Consider the following 17,495-nt stretch of genomic DNA (forward strand, 5'->3'; position numbering starts at 1 on the left):
GATTTGACACTCAACCACTGAACCACACTGGCTGGGCTGTCTTTTAATTTATTTCCTTTTTTTTCATTACAACTTATATAAGGAAGAAATAAGGCCATTTGTCCTATAGAATTTCCCACTAAATTTTGCTGATTATTTTCATAAACTGTTATTTATCATGTATCTCTTATAAATTTAAAGTTAGGGCCAGAAATTTGATAAGATTTGGGTTCAGATTTCTTGGCAAGAGTACTTAATAAGTGATGGTGTGTTTTCCATTAGGAGGCATAAAATATCTGGTTGGCTTTCCTTTTATAAGGTGCGCAGCCATTGATGGTCTTTGTGTAGATGCATTAATTCATTAGGGGTTGCAAAATAGTGGTATAATAATACTCTTCTTTATTCCTTAGCTGGAATTCTTGTGTAAAGAGAAACTTCCCTTCTACGACTATTTGGTTACCTTGGGGTGCAGTTTGTGTTGGAAATGCAGGATAAAGGCTTGATTGTTACTCTTTATTTATCAGTTTAAAAAAATGATTTAGTTCCTTAGCATCAAAGCTAATCCATGAGATTTGTTTTGTATGTTTTAGTAACTTTGTAAATTTCTGGGTTTAACATTCAATGTGTTTCAGTTCACCATAGTTATTATTTTATTATTGTTATTATTTTTAATCCTCACCTGAGGATATGTTTTCACTGATTTTTAGAGAGAGAAGGAAGAGAGAGAGAGAGAGAGAGAGAGAGAGAGAGAGAGAGAGAGAGAGAGAGAGGCACCTATGTGAGAGAAAACAAATAGATTGCCTCCCAAACATGCCTTAACCAGGGATTGAACCTGCAACCTAGGCAATGTGCCCCGACTGGGAATTGAACCCACAACCTTCTGGTTTATGGGACAAGGCTCCAACCAACTATGGCCAGGACGATAGTCATTATTATTTTTTTAAAAAATATATTTTATTGATTTTTTTTTACAGAGAGGAAGGGAGAGGGATAGAGAGTTAGAAACATTGATGAGAGAGAAACATCGATTCAGCTGCCTCCTGCACACTCCCTACTGGGGATGTGCCTACAACCAAGGTACATGCCCTTGACTGGAATCGAACCTGGGACCCTTCAGTCCGCAGGCCGACGCTCTATCCACTGAGCCAAACCGGCTAGGGCAATAGTCATTATTTTTTATGCTCGAGTTTCCCATCTTTGTTTAACTCTTTAAGATGGCCTCTGAAGCCTTTGACATGACTCTAGTTATTAATATCATATCGGAAAGTAAGGAAATTAAGACATTGCAGGCTCATCTTATGCATTTCCTGTCCCAGCTCTGCAGTCAGCCAATTCTACAAGGACCCTGGTTCATTTTAGTGGGACATATTTAGAGACCACTATCTACGTGCTGGCTGTGCTCATATTCACTGGGATGGTCATTGATTTTAGGTATTTTCTGTGCCATAATTAGATAATACACATATATGTATACACTGTACTTGAAAGATAAAGTAAAAAATATATTCATAATGTTACTTCCAACTGAAATTCAGTACTGTAAGTTTTTTGTTTTGTCTTGTTTTTAATGTAATCTCATCTGTATTTTCTTTCTCCAACATCAGAATTATTGGTTCTTAAAGACACGAATAATTACTCTTTTTATTTATTTTTATCCCAAAACACAAACAAGTCTCAGAATAATAATACGATTAACAACCATATGATCACTTGAATAGAGTTTAAGATTTTTTTACAGTTCTTTTCGTCCTTAGGGTGTATCCCACAGAAATATACTTTGCTTTGAAGTCACTTGAAATAATTCCTCTAATCAGTTTAGTTAAATTTTGAGGAGTTATTTTTAATCTTCTCTGCTTTTATTTCTTATTATATATTCCTCCATATCTGTAATAATCTGTAATAATAAACTTACAACTTTATTTCTTGATTTTTGTCAACTTTGTACATTATCTTTTTAAAAAAATATATATTTTTATTGACTTGAGAGAGGAAGGGAGAGGGAGAGAGAGAGAAACATCAATGATGAGCGAGAATCATTGATTGGCTGCCCCCAACTGGGGATTGAGCCCGCAACCCAGGCATGTGCCCTCGACCGGAATTGAACCTGGGACCCTTCAGTCTGCAGTCCAATGCTCTATCCATTGAGCCAAACCAGCTAGGTCTGTACATTATCTTTGTACATACAGTTACAATGCTTGAACATAGCATTATCTTCCTCCCCTCACTGTAGTAGGGTCACCATTTTACTCTGTTGGTCACTATAATTTCTATACTTAGTAACCTTTATTTCTTGTTTTGTCAACAATAGATTGTAGGATTAAATGATTTTTTATTTCAGAGAGGAAAAGAGAGGGAGAGAGAGAAACATCAACGATGAGAGAGAATCATTGATCAGCTGCTGCCTGCACGTCCCCCACTGGGGATCGAGTCTGCAACCCAGACATGTGCCTGACCAGGAATGGATCCGTGACCTCCTGGTTCATAGGTTGATGCTCAACCACTGAGCCATACCAACTGGGCTGATTTTTTTATTTTATACACTTACTATACTGTGCATAGGGTCAGTAGAGAGCAATGAACATGTTAGGTAATCAATAATTACTGAATTAAATTTTTATTATACTCTTTGCCAAATAAAAGGTAGTCTTCCATTAATGGAGACATTAGCTAAACCAATAATTAGTACTTCATAAATCATAATATCACATCAAGGATTTAGAATCAAGAATATACATTTTTATATTCCCTGCCCCCCCATTCTCTGTAAATGATTTTGAAAGTTGCATCATCTTTTTATGTTTCTATTATTCTATTATTAAAAAATAGAAGTTATTGTGATACAAATTTGGTATGAATAGAGAAAAATTACAAACAGAGAGCTTGAGGATGTTTTAATTAGGTAAAAGATGAACCTACAATAAAATCTTAGAACATAAATTAATATGAATGAAGCTTGTAGTGCTAAGCTCTGGAGCCCAAACTGGAAAAAGAGACAAACAAAAACTTCACCTATTTATGATATAGCCTATTGAATTATGAAAATACGATAGAAAATAATTTCCCTCTCTTCAAAAGAATAAATAAAAATATCCTTGTAATCTCTGTCTCCACTAATGGAATCTGACTTAGGCAGCATTTTTAAAAGAAATGTGGGTAATTCATCATGGATTAGCAGCCATGGGCAAACTACGGCCCGCAGGCCGGATCTGGCCCGTTTGAAATGAATAAAACTAAAAAAAAAAAAAGACCGTACCCTTTTATGTAATGATGTTTACTTTGAATTTATATTAGTTCACACAAACACTCCATCCATGCTTTTGTTCCGGCCCTCCGGTCCAGTTTAAGAACCCATTGTGGCCCTCGAGTCAAAAATTTGCCCACCCCTGGATTAGAAGTTACTGGCCATATAATATAAATCATTTTAGACAAATTTAACCCAAAGGCCTATTCCAAATTCCAGTGTCAAACAAAAGCACTCAGCACATCATTAATAAGATGATTTTCTGCATACAAGATTAATAGAAAAGAACTGACTTTTGAGAGTTGAGAAAATAATTCAATGGATTGTCAAAGTTAAAGGTTTTATTTCCTAAGATGAACAACCTCTAATTGTTTATCAAATTTTATTTTTTCTGGCCCACTGCTATGTAAGGCTTGAATGTAATTATGTCGTAGGTTTCTAATTGTGATAGAGTTAGGTCCCTTCACTAAAACATTAATATTTGTGTAAACCAGCATACATTTAAGCAAAAGATATATAAATACTCTTTTATATAAGAATTATATTGGGCCCTGGATGGTATGGCTCGTCCCATATATTGAAAAGTTGAGGGTTTGATTTCCCATCAGGACACATACCTAGGTTGTGGGTTCAGTCCCCAGTTGGGGTGTGTACAGAGGGGGGCTGAAGAATGTTCTCTCTCACATCAATGTTTCTCTGCCTTCCTCTCTCTCTCTTCCCTCTCTCTAAAATCAATCAGCATACCTTTGGATGAGAAATAAAATAATTGTATTGGAATTTGAGATATAGAAAATCACATTAAAATTATGTTTTTGCCCTAACCGGTTTGGCTCAGTGGATAGAGCGTCAGCCTGTGAACTCAAGGGTCCCAGGTTCGATTCTGGTCAAGGGCATGTACCTTGGTTGCGGGCACATCCCCAGTAGGGAGTGTGCAGGAGGCAGCTGATCGATGTTTCTAACTCTCTATCCCTCTCCCATCCTCTCTGTAAAAAATCAACAAAATATATTAAAATAAAAATTAAAAAAATAAAATTATATTTTCAGAAGTCTTTCTTTACAACCCAAAGCAGGGAAGCATGGAACAGACTGACATACATACCTCAATGTGGAGTTGAGGGGATGAGAAGAGATTAAACCAAAGAACTTATATACTTATATACGTAGCCCATGGACACGGGCAGTAGGGTAGTAGAGACCTGGGGGGATGGGTAGGGGCTGGGAGGAGGGGGGAGGGGGGAAGCAGGAGATAGCTGTCATATTATCAACAATAAAAAATACATTTAAAAAAGTCTTTCTTTATGAAATTTTCAGGTTCCTTTCTATTTCAATAAGTGTACAGACCCATTACTGTATTTAAACATTTACTGTGTTTCTTTATTATAGTTCCCTTTTTGAAAAATTTGAGTTTATTAATTTATTTTAAAATTTTGATTTAGTCCCAGCCACTTGAAGCCACCTTGCTTTCTTTTCTTTTTTTAAAAATATATTTTTATTGATTTCAGAGAGGAAGGGAGAGGGAGAGATAGAAACATCAATGATGAGAGAGAATCATTGATCGGCTGCCTCCTGCACGCTCCCCACTGGGGATACAGCCCACAACCCAGGCATATGCCCTTGACTGGAATCAAACCTGGGACCCTCCAGTTCACAGTCCGATGCTCTATCCACTGATCCAAACCAGTCAGGGCGAAGCCTCCTTGCTTTCAATCTTAATTCTATCCTTTGTGTTCATTGAATACCTATTACTTGCTATATAATTTTTTAAAATATTTTTATTGATTTCATAGAGGAAGAGAGAGAGAGAGAGAAACATCAATGATGAGAGAGAATTATTAATCGCTACCTCTTGCACGGCCACTACGGAGATCGAGTCTGCAACCCAGACTTGTGCCCTAACCGGGAATCGAACCAGCAACCTTTTGGTGCACAGGCAATGCCCAATGAACCTAGCCACTCTGGCTGGGGCCCTTTAATATTTCTTGTAGCATGAGTCTGCTGGTTGTGAATTCTTTCAGCTTTGGTACATCTGAAAAAAAAATTTATATTGCCTTCAATTTTAAGTGATATTTTTGCTGGATATAGAATTCCAGATTTAAGTTTTTTGGTTCTGTACTTCAAAGATGTTGCTCTACTGTCTTTTTCTTATACTATTTCTGACAAGAAATCTGCTGTCATATTACCTTTGTTCCTCTATACATACATAGCATGACTTTTTTCCTCTGTCTGCTATTAAGATTTTTGCTTTATGATTGTTTTTTAGTAATTTCATCATGAAATGTCTTGGTGGAGTTTTCCTTTTGTCCAGGTGGTTAGGTTTATTGAGATTGTCAGATTTAACAGTACATAATACTCATCAAATTTTGAAAAAGATCAGTCATATTTTTTCAAGTATCTTTTCTGATATCCTTCCCCAATTCTACCTTTACCCTCTCCTTCAGAGACTCCAATTACAAGTATATCAGGTTGCGTGAAGTTCTCCCATAACACATTTTTAAATTTTTCCCTCTCTATAGTTCTTTTTTTAAAAATATATTTTTGTTGATTTCAGAGAGGAAGGAAGAGGGAGAGAGAGATAGAAACATCAATGATGAGAGAGAATGATCGGCTGCCTCCTGCATGACCCCTGCTGGGGATCGAGCCCACAACCTAGGAATGTGCCCTTGACCAGAATCGAACCCAGGACCCTTCAGTCCACAGACCAGTGCTCTATTTCCTGAGCCAAACCAGCTAGGGCTATAGTTCATTTTTAAAAGTTCCTATTGTGTGTCTTCAAGTTCCCTAATCTTTTCTTCTACAATGTCTACTCTTCCCATCTAGTGGATATTTCACAGAAGAGATTGTTATTTTCTTTTTTTTTAAATATATATTTTATTAATTTTTTACAGAGAGGAAGGGAGAGGGATAGAAAGTTAGAAACATCGATCAGCTGCCTCCTGCACACTCCTACTGGGGATACGCCCGCAACCAAGGTACATGCCCTTGACCGGAATTGAACCTGGGACCTTTCAGTCCGCAGGCCAACGCTCTATCCACTGAGCCAAACCGGTTAGGGCGAAATTGTTATTTTCATCTCTAGAAGTTGGATTTAAAAAATTCTTACACTTTCCTTGTCTCTACTTAATTTTTTAGCATATTACTATTATAACTTTTTCAATGTCCTTGTCTTCTAATTCTAACATTTATGCCAGTTGAGTTAGTTTCAGTGATTGATTTTATTTTTCATTGAGGGTCATCTTGTTCTGCTTCTTTGCCTTTCTTATAATATTTGATTGAATAGCAGATTTTGTGAATTTTATGTCATTGGATGCCGAATATTTTTGTATTCTTATAAATATGCTTGAATTTTAATTTTAGATACAGTACTTTAAAACAGTTTGATCCTTTTTGGAACTTACTTGTATTTTTTTGATTAGCATCTAAGTAGAATTAGTTTAGAGCTAATTACTCTCATTACTAAGGTAAGACCACCCTGAGTACCTCATTGAATTGGGAGGCTTTCTAGTTGGCTTGGTGTGAACAGCCAGTATTCCTGGCCCTCTGTTCCTTCCACTGCATTCAAATGGTTCGTTTTTTTCTTTGACCTTGGATAGTTTCCTCACATGCATGTGTTGACCAGTGTGGTTGAATCTCAAGGAGGATGCTCTGGGATTTTCTGTGCTGTTATCTTGTCTCGTCTACTCTGTCTTGTTAACTCTAGCCATCTTGTTCTCCTGGACTCATAGCTCTATCTCCTCAACCCAGGGAGTCTGCTGGGTGTTGTGCCCAGATTTCATGATTCCCAAGAACCCACAGGGAGCCAGCGAGTCCGATGCAAAAGCAAAGAGTCATTCATTTCAAACCTAGGTTTGGCTCCCCTGCCACACTCACCGATGCAACGGTAAGCTCCAGTGGCCGAGAGAGAGAGAACTCTGTGTGGAGAGAGGTTTTATAGGGGTTTGGGGTAAGGGGAGGAGAAAGGACTGTGGGCCCTGCTGATTGGCCAGGCGTGAGTACACAGGATGTGGTCATAGTGATGGCGTGCACTTCCCTTGACTATCTTCCGGGAAGAAGCTTGCTGAGCACATGGCCAAGTTAAGATGAAGGGCATAGCCCTTACCCTGGGCCAAGGTGGAGGGCGTACTCCTCGCCCTTTCACTGGGCTCTCCTTCTGGCTCTCCTATGCCATGGCCTATAAGTTCTCTGAAGAATATATAAGCCAGGACATACCTTGTTCATTTCCCATCTCTGAGGAATCACTTTCCTTCACTATTTGATATCTAGTATCCTGAAAACTGTTGTTTTCTATATTTAGTCCAACTTATTTTTGTTGTTGTCATTGATTTAGATGGGAAAGTAAATACGGTCCTTGTTACTCTGTCTTGCATGGATTCAGAAGTTCCCCCAAGGCTCTACTCTTAATAGTTACCTCACATTTTTTAGGAGAGCAAGAGAAAGGTTCTAAGAGTCTATAACCAAGAAATTCTGGTACAACCACTCTGTAAAATGAAGTGTGACTTGTTTAGTCTGCTTAGTTAATACTTATTAACTCTCCAGTATATTATAAAGGTTTACTGTGAATAGTGATTTATAGGTTGTTTGGGCCAGACTTCAGATCTCTGGGCCTTTCTTAAACATGCCAGCGACATTTTCAAAACACAAGGGCCCATTGATAGATTGCAAATCAATGTTCACTCTTAGTTGGTAGTCATTCTGCAAACTTGGTTCTGCTTCCACGTGTGTCATCTGAGTAAATTTGCCGCTAAGGAAAATTGACTCCCTAAAGATTTTAATAGCGTATAGGACCCCATAACATAGGCAGTTTACTGTGTTTTGAGAGTTTATTTCTGGAACCCTGAAAACCTTTTTTCTTTTTTTTAAATTCTTATGAGTTTACCTTATATTTGCGCCAAACTGACAACAATTGCCAGGAAGCAAAATCTCAACTGATTGAGAAAATGCTCCAGAAAATGGCAGTTTTGCACCTTATTTTATACATTACAGTCAAAGGAGGAGCCGTAAAGGAGTTACATGACATCTGTGGGTGATAAATTAGGGAGGCAGGAGAAAGCAAAGCTGGGAAATCTCTGAGATTGGATAAAAAATAAAACAGACACATACTTCTTTTACATAGGTGGGTATAGGATAGTTAATAGTTAACAATTGACACATGAAATATACTAACAATGAGGTGATTTGTGGTCTCTGCTCTGGTGTAGTGGTGGTACTTTGAGGAGTCTGGAGAAAGGGAAATTACTTTGATATTCCAAAGGCATGTTATCCTAGATGCAAAAAAAAGACAACAGACAGGCTCAATTAAAGACTGACCTTTGTGCCTTAGCCCGTTTGGCTCAGTGGATAGAGCGTTGGCCTGCAGACTGAAGGGACCGGGTTCAATTCTGGTCAAGGGCACATGTCCGGGTTGCCGGTTCAATCACCAGTGGGCAGGAGGCAACCAATCAATGATTCTCTCTCATCGTTGATGTTTCTATCTCTCTGTCCCTCTCCCTTCCTCTCTGAAATCAATAAAAATATATTAAAAAAGAAAAAAGACTGACCTTTGTTAGGGAAAAATACCAGCCTAGGACATGACTATCCACCATGAGCTGCTTTTAGTTTGAAAGTTTTCATTTCAGACCACCCTATGTGGTTACTTGAGGTCTCTGAGTGTGTAAGGCCACCATGTAGGCCCCCCATGAGCTTGTCGGGTTGAGTATTTGGCCCCTTTTTCGTCCACACTTTCCTCTTTTGGTCATAAATCAATCCAAAGGGTGCACTGATGACCAACCTTTTGGTTGGATAATGTGGTCCCCCAGTGCTAGGAAGGCTCATTCCCAGGAAGTCTTAATGTCAGCGTTTGTCTTGCTGAACAATGGACTATTGGGGATGAGGCAAGACCATAACCTTGGATGGAAGTCAAGGTTGAATTTTTCTCAAAAGGGAGAAGCAGGTACACGTGAGACACTCGGGTCCTATGGGCCTTCATTAAGAAAAGCACTCTGGGTCATTTCCAACCTGTAAGCTATCATGATCTAGGTTTTGCTGTCTGCCTCACTTCTCTGTATTTTGCATCTACTTTAACATTTTCTTATAGTTTTGAGACAGGCCAGTAATCCAGGACAAGCGGAATAGGGAAACTGAGATAGATAATTGAACAGCAGTTTGCAGCCATCTAGTAAATCCTATCTTCCCTAAACCAGGGATACTTAAGGGTAAATGGTTTGCACTTCTCTTCCCCAACCAGAGGGCAAATAGCCGAAATCACCTACTCAGGTAGACAGGTATCAGAAATCCAATTAGTGTCATTTGCCAACCACAGTCAAGAACAGATGAAGTTGAGGGAAGAAATCTCATGTTGGTACATGAACATAAAGCTGATGAATATTCTATTGAGATCCTCCCCTAAACGCCTAGCCTTTAAAAAAAAATCCCTCAAAATGGCCTGGGGCTCAGGGCGGAGGGTCAATGGGGGAAAAAGGGAGACGTAATACTTTCTTGTTTTTTTTGTTTGTGTGTGTGTGTTTTTAAAATACTTTCAACAATAAAGAATTATTAAAAATAAATAAGATAAAATAAAATAAAACGAAGGTCTAATGTGCACTCTCCCTCCCAAAAACACGCCCGCTCCTCTCCCACTGCTTTCTCCCGCCCCCCCCCCCCCCCAAAACATGCATCTCCTAAACTCTAAGGAACCCCATGAGACTTGCCACCAGGGCAGTAAGGGACAGCAGCAGTTTGTCCCAGATAAACCCCCTGAACCATCCCAAGGCCCCCTTTTCTGACTTCTTGGTGAGCCAAAGCAGCCCCACCGAGGCTCCTTTCCCCAGCCCTTCCTTGTTTCTCTGTCCCCAGCTTGAATAAATGTCCTCTAAAACTCACCTGGACTTGTGAAATTTTTCCTGCATGAAGTTAAGAACCGACACACTACCGGCTGGCCCTAAGCAGACCCATTCAAGGCCAGGTCTCCTTTCCAGTAATAGTTTGAGGGTACACCATACACCTTTTCAGTTTTTACAGTCTGACTGACAGATTAGTTCCCATTGACTATGGCTCATCTACTTCCCATTAGAAGCACTCAAGTGCTGTTCATTATTAATCTGATTCCCTTAATCTTTAGTTCCACCTCACAGATTTTAAAAACAGCACAAATAAAATCAGTCCTCTTACCTCAAAGCAGGGGAGTCTGAAATTCCAAAGGGAAACTCACCCAAGTCCACGGGATGCAAAACAAGGAGCCAGTGGGGCACAATGGGTCCATGCTGGTACCAAGCACAGTCCGGGTCTGCAAGGTGGGCCTGGGTGGGCTTCCTTGGAATCCTGCTGCACACCAAGTAAATGTCAACATAAGAAATGTGCAGCCCTAGTAGGTTTGGCTCAGTGGATAGAGCGTGGGCCCACAGACTAAGGGGTCTTAGGTTCGATTCTGGTACCTCGGTTGCAGGTACAGGAGGCAACCAATCGATGTTTCTCTGTCTCTCCCCCTCCCTTCCACTCTCTCTAAAAAAAAAAAAAAAGAGTCAATGGCAAAATATTCTTGGGTGAGGATTAACAACGACAAAAAAGAATTGTCCAAACCTGTAAGAATTTTTTATGAGTTTATTTTAACCAAACTGATGACAGTTGCTGGGAAGCAAAATCTCAACAGATTGAGAAAATGCTCCCACTAAAAACTTTTCTAGTTCAATTCTAAGTGCTTTGTGATTCTTGTTTATCTTATTCTTAAGAATTTATTTGGCCGAAACCGGTTTGGCTCAGTGGATAGAGCGTCGGCCTGCGGACTGAGAGGTCCCGGGTTCGATTCCGGTCAAGGGCATGTACCTGGGTTGCGGGCATATCCCCAGTAGGAGATGTGCAGGAGGCAGCTGATCGATGATTCTCTCTCATCGATGTTTCTAACTCTCTATCTCTCTCCCTTCCTCTCTGTAAAAAATCAATAAAATATATTTTTTTTAAAAAAAGAATTTATTTGAAATTAGAAGGGAAGCTCCTACAATCTTATTTTCATGAAAAAGAAAGATCAGTATTTTAATTATAGCAAGGGAGAGAGTTTTTAAAAAGCTGAAAATAATCACTCATGAATATATATGTATGTGTGTGTGTATGTGTGTGTATGTGTGTATATATATATACTGTATATATCTGGCTGGCCTCTTTGTACAAGTCCTCAGAGTACCTTTCCATTTACTAAATGGGATTCATGAATTATTCAATAAAGCCAATTAGATTTTTTTAAAAACCCTCACCCAAGGACATGCTTAGAGAGAGGAAGGGAAGGAGAGGGGGAGGGAAGGAGGGAGAGGGGAAGAGGAAGAGAGAGAGAAACATTGGTGTGAGAAAACTGACTCCTGCATGCAACCCAACCAGGAATAAAACCAACCCAGGCTTGTGCCCTGACTGAGAATGGAACCCACTGCCCTTTGGTGTATGGGCTGACATTCCAACCAACTGAGCCACCTGGCCAGGGCTGAATATATTTTTAAGTGCTTACTATGAGTTTATCACTTGTTGGGGCAATGGGTGATAAGGAGTGGGTAGATTACTTTTTATTTTTAGGCATCTCCATGAATGTCAAATATTTAGCCTTCCAAACAACAAGTCTTATTTCATCCTAATTTGTTTTGCCCTTTTTTGAATGAGTCACATCAAAGCTTTGGTTAGCATGAAGTAATTGGTGTTAGACAAAAACAGAGGTAGCCTAATTGTAGATGATTAATTGTTGTTGTTGTTTAAATAGCAGGCTCACAGTGGTCACCAACAGACTTTTTTTTTTTTTAAAAAAAAAGATGTTTTTATTGATTTTAGAGAGAAAGGGACAGAAAAATTGATGAGAGAAACATCAACCTCGATTGGCTACCCCCTGTACGCCTCCTGCTGGGGATCAAGCCTGCAACCTGGGCATATGCCCTGACCGGGAATTGAACCAGTGACCTCTGGGTGCACGGGTTGACACTCAACCACTGAGCAACACTGGCCTATAATTTCTTTTAGGCTTTTTTGAGATTATGAAAGTAGCTTTTTCTTTCCTGATTGGCTGGGGCCTGGGACATCCAGTAAATAGCTTACACTTTTGTTTTGGAGATAAATATTATAAATAACAGAATGCAAAACAAGGTCATTCTGTTAAGTGCCCATTGAGTGGTATAGACCCTAAGTGAGTGATGGCGAACCTATGACACGTGTGTTAGAGGGGACATACGAACTCATTTTTTTGGTTGGTTTTTCTTTGTTAAATGGCATTTAAATATATAAAATAAATATCAAAAATATAAGTCTTTGTTTTACTATGGTTGCAAAGATCAAAAAATTTCTATATGTGACACGGCACCAGAGTTAAGTTAGGGTTTTTCAAAATGCTGACACGCCAAGCTCAAAAGGTTCGCCATCACTGCTAAGTAATATAATATTGTATTGCACAGAGGTCCCTGAGCTGAGCTATTGTAGTCTGGACAGGTCGTGAGGACTGAGAAGAGGTATTCTGAGCTGGGAAGCCGTGGGTGTAAATGTTCAGTGGTGGGGAAGTTGGCTGTATGTTGTGGTTACTGTGCAGTGAGGAGACAGTCTGTCACCCAGTTGTGTGCACAGAGAAAGTTGGAGATCAGGTGGAAAAAGTAGGTGAGGGTCAAATCCAAGATCCTGAGTTCTTTGTGTTGGTAGCTAGATGGCAGTGAAAATGAGAAGCATCGCCCTGGCCGGTTTGGCTTAGTGGATAGAGCGTCAGCCTGCTGACTCAAGGGTCCCAGGTTCGATTCCGGTCAAGGGCAGGTACCTTGGTTGCGGGCACATCCCCAGTAGGTAGTGTGCAGGAGGCAGCTGATCGATGTTTCTCTCCCATCGATGTTTCTAACTCTCTATCCCTCTCCTTTCCTCTCTGTAAAAAAAAAAAATCAATAAAATATATTAAAAAAAAATGAGAAGGGTCATTGAAGAGGCTGTAATAGAGAAAGCCAAGGACCTGGTGACAAACTGTGAGGATTGAGAGGAAAGAAGAGCCAAGAACAAGAGTGTTGAGCTCGGGAGAAAGTGATGTTAAAAATAGAAAAGTCAGAAAGGAGAACCTGAATGAAGTGATGCTAGAGATCACTGATGCTTTTTAAAAAAATTCCCGATTTCTCTGTGTGGCTTCTAACTGGAAAGTAGTTTCCATATAGTCCTTTGAGCCTGGCAGAATGAAATGGAATGTGGAAGGGCATTTAGAGTTCTTGAGGTCACCTGGCCTAATCTCTTCATTCTACAGATAAGGAAATTGAGGGCTTCAGATATTATGACTTCCCCTAAGGTCACACAGATAGGCTGGCACAGTTATCTGAAGTTTTCGTAGCAAAGGTTATTGTGTATTCACCCTGCCTGATGGCAAAGTGACCCTTTGTGTTTCCCCACAGCAATTAAATTAGCATTGACGTGATTCCTGAAATAGTTTTTCACCTTCCAAAATCAAATACATTGATGGTTAAAATAATTCCTTCTGAGTGGTCTGATTTCTCCCCCCCCCCCCCGCCCCCCCTTTATCCATACATGCAGTCGCAAACCTTTTCGTACAGGAATGGGCATGAATGCCAAACTTGGCCTGGGTGGAATGGGTCTCCTGAATTCGCGTGTGACTCATCGCCCCCACAATGAGCCTAGCGCCTTGAATACCTGAACTCTGTTTTCTGAAGATGTCGAAACCAGTCCTACCCCTTAGCTGGAACCTAGGGGGAGTGCCTTCATTTTCCCTTCGCTAGCCTCTCTCCTCATCTTGCCACCATGGCTCTCGCCTTTTCCCGCTTTGCTGGGTCAGTGTCCTGCCCTTTCTCCCTCGGGATCACGCTCCCCCGGGCCTTCCCACCTTATTTATTTAGGGCCTTCCTTGCACACCTGGACCTCCGCTCCTTTCGGGTTCCTCTAGGGTGCTAGGGGCGGAGCTGAGTGCGCAGAAGCCCCGCCCCTGGCTTTGGGCGGGGCCCGCGGCGAAATGGCGCCAATGATTGGTGGGGCGGGGCTTGCACCGCCGGCGGGCCCTTCCCAGGGGCGGGGTTCGGGGTGGGGCGCACCGGCGGGTGCGCTGGGGGCGGGGGCAGGAGCCCGGGGCGGGGTGGCGCAGCTGTGGCGGCACTTCCCGCTGGCCACGCGCCGGGTGCGGGTCCGAGAGGTAAGCGTGGGGAGAGGTCCCCGTGGCTGGCGGGCCGTTGGAGGGGCTCCGCAGGCGCGCACGGTGCAGGTGTGGCGGGGCCGGCCCGCCCGCTGCCACTTCAGCGCCGCGGAGCGCGGAGCGCGGGCGGGAGGGCGGCCCCTGGCTGGAATCCCCTGTGGGAGGGAGGGTTACACCGGCTCGGGCTGTAGCTTCGCAGCACTTGTTCGCGGCTTTAGCTCCGGGATAGAAAACACTTGCACCGCACACCCTCTCCCCAAATCTGGAGAGACCTCGGGGACTGTAGACATTTTATATTTAAAATATATTTCTAGTTTGTGGTTCCGGACTGTAGGAGATACTCTGTAATGAATGAACTTGCAGTGCGTCTTTATTTTGACTCAGTGTTGTTCAGTTTGCAGAAAGAGTGAGGCCAATAATGAACTCATTTAAGCAAGGACACCAGGATTTACATAGGCAGTGTCTGGCAGAGATTACGCGCGCAGGTTTTGAAGCTAGGGTGCCTAGGTTTGAATCTACTGATTAATTGTGGAAACTCTGGGCAATTTGCCTAAATCCTCTATTCCGTTGTTTCCGCGTATGTGAAATGGGGATAATAATAATTTCACCCTTATAGGACTGTTACGGAGGTTAAGTGAATTAATACTTAGTGCCTGCAATAGTGCAGAATAACATTGGCTATTTTCTTTATTATGCATTCACGTGGGCATCAATCTTCAAAGTTGTCACCGCCGTTTTCCGCAGAAATGTTGCTATAAATGCTGCTCGGAGGTTCGTTTGGAACAGTTTTCAAAGACCGAGTTCCACCAGAAAAGTACTCATGACTATTGTCTCATACTAATGATGTGCTCCTCCACCTTGTTCCAAATCAATTTCTATGGTTCAGGAATCTGAGTCTTGTAGGTTGTTCTAAAAAAAGAGGTGTGAAAAAAGGCAGCACTTTCAGAGTGAGTGTAGCCTCATTTTAAGCACCAAGCTCTGGTAGGTTTGTCTAAAAGAAAAGTCCATATTATTTTACTGTTTTTTTAATCCTCACCTGAGGATATTTTTGCATTGATTTTTTTTTTTTTTTTGAGAGAGAGAGGGAAAGACAGAGAAATATTGCATTGATTGGTTGCGTCCTGCAGGCGCCCGTAATGTGCCTTTGAAGGGAATCGAACCCGGAACCTTTTCTCCGAAGGCCAATGCTCTATCCACTGAGCCAAACCGGCTAGGGCAAAAGTTCATACTACTTTATATAGCTCTTATAAGTTGTGCTCTTTTGGGTGGGTGCTTATTTGTACTATTATTGTAAAATGAGGTAAACCAGAATAGCCAAATGAACTAAACATCGTAGGAATCTTAACTTGCCACATAGAATCTCAGGGATTCTGAAAAATCTCACCAGTTGCCCTTGACTGATAAGGATGAGGCCCAATGACCCGGAACCAATAAATGGCTGAGCTTAGACTAGAATTCAGCTCCGCTGAGCAACAAATTATAAAACCAAAAGTACGATTTTACTTCTGGTTTTGATGAGAGTACTATTTTTATTTTTGACATCTTTGTGGTGCTGGGAATGTTTTTTTCCCCTCTCAGCAACATCCTGCGTGGTAGCTTAATTGCATGATTCATAATCATTCTTCAGCATCTTTGATTTAAATCGCAAGTCTCAAAGTTGCTACATCAATGATTGCTTTGAGAGCAAGATGATTGTCTTCTTAAACTTTGTACAAACATGTTCTAATAGAGCTTTGGTTTTGTTGCTTTAAAATGCAGTCCTTTCTTTTATGTGGGGAATTTTAACAGCCAGTATTAACAAATTGACCTAGTAGGCAGTTTGTTATCACTGTGTTATTGGTGAAGTTTTCTTGATTGGGTAGGATAGAGTCAGGAAGTGGGACATTGAAGTTGCTGCCAACTTCAAAAAAGCATCATGGAATGAAATTACATGGAGATACTGCTGTGTTAGTTGCTGACTCTTTCCCAGTTCCTTGCATAGTTTACTCCCTCACCTCTAGGTGTTTGTTTAGATGTTACTATCTCAGTTAGAGCCTCCTATTTAAAATTCCATGCAACCCCACTCTTTCTGTAATATATATTTATCTATTGATTTACTTGTTTATTATCTATTGTCTGCCACTAGAGGGTAAATTCCATGAGGGCGGAGGCGATTGATTACCAGTTGTGTTGACTGCTGTGTGCTAAGGGCCTAGAAACAGTGTCTGCCACCAGAAGGTATCACATGCATGGATCTGATGCAGACATTTGCAGCTAGGGCTGGAAATTCCTTAAGCCAATTCCCTGTCGTTTGCCCTGTTTTCTCCTTCCCCCATGTCTAGTTATTTCTCGTGGTTATCCAGAAATAAAACCTGGAGGCAACGTTAATCCCTCTTTCTACCTTGCCCTCCACATGCAATAGCTTCTGACTTATTTTTCCTTTGTGTGTGTGTTGTTGTTTTTTTAAGAAACCTGCGGGTCATATTGATGCTAGGCCTATTTCTCCTCCATTTCTCCCATTCTCTACTCCTGCAGCTCCTTACTTTGAATTCCCTTTTCAAATGTCTTCACATCCTCACCTTTTCAGAATGAAAAGCCTGTCATTTGGAGTTCTTTACAACATGGTCTCAAATCCACATTCCCCTTTCTGTTTTTATTAATGAGCAGGTCGTTTCCCTCAAGTGGGCAGGGATTCAGACAAATTGGACAAATGGCTATTCCCTATTTATAAAGGACTGTGCTGTCTGTCCTTTCTGTTTTGTGTGCCCAGCCTGTCAAACCTCCCTCACATGTAGCCACCATTCCAAATACCTAGATAAGTTCAGTTGGAAGTGGCTTTTCCTTCCTCTCAATTCTAGTGACTTTTCACAGCTTTTTCTAGTTTGAATTGCAATTCCTTGGGCATTTGTCTTTTATTTTTGCTACAGATAAGGACAAAAAGCATGTACCACAAATTCCAGTTACTTTTTTAAGGAAAAATAAGACACATCTCCACCCCACTTAACTGATTTTAAATACAAATGAACTTAAAGTTCTATTTGATAGTCCTTTAAGTCATTGAGCTTCTGTAATCATTTCTATAAAATGGATAGTTAAGGAAGAAGGCAGGGAAATTCAGTACTCAATAAAAAGATGCAAATACAGATATTGAGATCGGGGTTCACAGAAGCAAGTAGGTGTAGGGAAAGCAGT

General features: G+C 40.9%; 1 protein-coding gene across 12 annotated transcripts in view; it reads left to right on the plus strand.

Annotated features, from left to right (window-relative positions):
* LOC118670911 (serine/threonine-protein kinase Sgk3) overlaps positions 1 to 17,495 on the plus strand; it is a 105,739-nt gene that overhangs the window by 33,507 nt on the left and 54,737 nt on the right. Inside the window, exon 1 of one of the 12 annotated variants that reach the window (XM_036338423.1) lies at positions 14,248 to 14,324. The exons of the other annotated variants lie outside the window; for them this stretch is intronic. The gene's annotated coding sequence lies outside the window, so the exon portion shown is untranslated. Of the gene's footprint in view, positions 1 to 14,247; positions 14,325 to 17,495 lie in introns of those variants that run through there. 12 annotated transcript variants of the gene reach the window in all.

Source organism: Myotis myotis, unplaced genomic scaffold, assembly GCF_014108235.1.
Source record: "Myotis myotis isolate mMyoMyo1 unplaced genomic scaffold, mMyoMyo1.p scaffold_m19_p_16, whole genome shotgun sequence".
NCBI classification, from domain to species: Eukaryota; Metazoa; Chordata; class Mammalia; order Chiroptera; family Vespertilionidae; genus Myotis; species Myotis myotis.